The sequence below is a fragment of the Salmo trutta genome, chromosome 13, assembly GCF_901001165.1.
Source record: "Salmo trutta chromosome 13, fSalTru1.1, whole genome shotgun sequence".
NCBI classification, from domain to species: Eukaryota; Metazoa; Chordata; class Actinopteri; order Salmoniformes; family Salmonidae; genus Salmo; species Salmo trutta.
In genome coordinates this window covers 33,429,387-33,432,524 of record NC_042969.1, presented here as the reverse complement: position 1 = coordinate 33,432,524, position 3,138 = coordinate 33,429,387, and positions in this window count along the sequence as shown.

Here is a 3,138-nt window from a genome sequence, read left to right as displayed (position 1 = left end):
GAAGAATGGGAGAAAGAATATATCCTCAGTAGCTGGTGTGTGTGTGTGTGTGTGTGTGTGTATGAAGCTGGAATGTGTGTATGTTTGTGTGTGTGGCTGGCATATGCGTGTGTGTATGAAGCTGGAATATGTGTGTGTGTGAAGCTGGCATGTGTGTGTGTGTGTGTGTCTGAAGCTGGCATGTGTGTGTGTATAGCTGGAATGTGTGTGTGTGTGATGATTAAAATAATTGGTATGTTTGTCACAGCATCTGTAGTTAACCCTTGTGTGGTGTTCGGGTCTGTGGGACCCATTTTCAATGTTGACTTAAAGAAAAATGATACAATTATTTATTTTTTCAAACTGAGACTCATTGGCCTTATTTTCTGTGAAGAACATGTAAAATAACACTGTGAACCCCCTACACATTTATATTACATATGTGGTGTTCAGGTCCACTGGACCTGAGGGTAATACAAGTGTGGAAAGTATGTGTGTAGGTGAAAACAAGTAAAAATGAAACAAAAAGGTTTGCTGTGTGCCTTCACTCTGTCTTCCTCCTTCCTGGGCCTGCTGTTTCAACATAGCACCAATAACCTGTCTGTCTGCCAGTCTCCTGCTTTTCTCACACTCTTTACCCTTTGTAGTGTGTGAAACTACACAATGTCTTGCGGGAACCTGCACAATGTTATTACAATACATTATTACAATACATTATTTCAATACATTATTTCAATATATTATTTCAAAACATTATTTCAATATATTGTAAAAAATTCAGTTTTTTCCCACTCTACCCCAGCCAGGTGCAAATTGGGGGAGGGACACAACAAATAAATAGCTTTGCATGTGTGGCTCCTTACCACAATCAATCAGTATGGCAAAAATCATCTCTGCTCAGAGGCCCTTAGAAATAGTTATTTGCAGAGAGAGTAGCTGGTGTGGAAGGATCGTCTTCCACTTTGGAAGATGAAGAATTTTCTGAATATGAGGATCATGTTTGTCAATTCTGTTTGACATCCCTGGGCCCAACGTTACTGTTGATGAGCAGCTTATGCCATTTAGGGACCGCTGCCCCTTCAGGCAGAACATACCGTCTCAACCTGCAAAATATGGAATCAAGATCTGGGCTGCTTGTGATGCTGATTCATCATATGCATGGAACTTGCAAGTGTATACAGGGAAGCCAAATGGAGGAGTCCCTGAGAAGAACCAAGGGATGCGGGTTGTCCTGGATATGACACAGGGACTCCGTGGGCACAACATCACATGCGGTAACTTTTTTACTTCACAAGCTGGGACAGGAGCTCCTCAAGAGGAAGCTGACAATGGTAGGAACAGTACGAGTCAGAGCTCCCACCTCAATTGTTGATTACAGGGAACAGGCCTATCAATTCCTCTAAGTTTGTGTTCACAGCCGACACATCCCTCGTGTCCTACGTGCCAAAGAAAGACAAAAATGTGGTACTCATGAGTACGCTGTATAGTGATGGGAGAATCAGTGGCCAAGAACATCAAAACCCAGAAGTAATAATGAATTACAATGCCACAAAAGGAGGGGTGGACAATTTAGACAAGCTGGTGACAGGCTACAGCTGCAAAAGAGGAACCCTACACTGGCCACTTGTGATATTCTTCAACATCTTGGACAGCTCGGCGTACAACGCGTTTGTCATCTGGATGGCATTGAACCCAGATTGGAACAGAGGGAAGCTCCAGAGGAGATGGCTCTTTCTAGAGGAGCTGGGAAAGGCATTGGTAAGACCTGAAATCAGAGGAGGCAACATATCCCAAGGACCCCAGCTTCTGCAGCCATCGTGAGGAGGAGGATGCTGGTGCCCCATCCGCCCCATCCGCCCGACCCACAGAACCAACAACTCCAATACCGAAAGTAAGTGTGAGTGACGTTGTTGCATGTGTGTCTGACTCTCCTACCTTGGCCTGCTGTAACTATATACAGTTGAAGTCAGAAGTTTACATACACTCAGGTTGGAGTCATTAAAACGTGTTTTTCAAACATCTTGTTAACAAACTATAGTTTTGGAAAGTTGGTTAGGACATCTACTTTGTGCATGACAGTAATTTTGCAACATTGTAAACAGACAGATTATTTCACTTTTAATTCACTGTATCACAATTCCAGTGGGTCAGAAGTTTACATACACTAAGTTGATTGTGCCTTAAAACAGCTTGGAAAATTCCAGAAAATTATGTAATCACTTTAGAAGCTTCTGATAGGCTAATTGACATCATTTGAGTCAACTGGAGGTGTACCTGTGGATGTATTTCAAGGCCTACCTTCAAACTAAGTGCCTCTTTGCTTGACATCATGGGAAAATCAAAAGAAATCAGCCAAGACCTCAGAAAATAATTGTAGACCTCCACAAGTCTGGTTCATCCTTGGGAGCAATTTCCAAATGCCTGAAGGTACCACGTTCATCTGTACAAATAGTACTCAAGTATAAACACCATGGGACCACGCAGCCGTCATACCGCTCAGAAAGGAGACGCGTTCTTTCTCCTAGAGATGAACGTACATTGGTGTGAAAATTGCAAATCAATCCCAGAACAGCAAAGGACCTTGTGAAGAATGCTTGACCCAAGTTAAACAATTTAAAGGCTGTCACGGCTGTCAAAAGGAGGAGCGGACCAAAGTGCAGCTTGTGTGTAGTTCCACATTTTATTTAATCTGTGAAACTTTGCAATACATAAATAAACTGAATTGACAAAACAACAAACCAAACCAACATAGAAATACAAAAACTAGAACCTAAGAACATAGAAATAGAAAACATAGAAAAACACAAAACACCCCCTGTCACGCCCTGACCTACTCTACCATAGAAAATAACATCTTACTATGGTCAGGACATGACAGTACCCCCCCCCCCCAAAGGTGCGGACTCCAACCGCACCTAAAAAACAAAAAAAAACAAAAGGAAGGGTAGGGTGGGTAACTCCTGTCTATGGCGGCTCTAGTGCAGTCCCCATAACCTTATCCTCCAGCAGAGGAGATAGCTCCGGTTCGAGGCGGAAACCCCGCTCCACCAGATGATCCCTCTGCTTCAGTAACACTGGACCATGGATAGTCGTCGGAGGAACCGGACTGTAGATCACCGCCAGAGGTTCCGGGCTGCAGGCCTCCTCAGGAGGATCCGG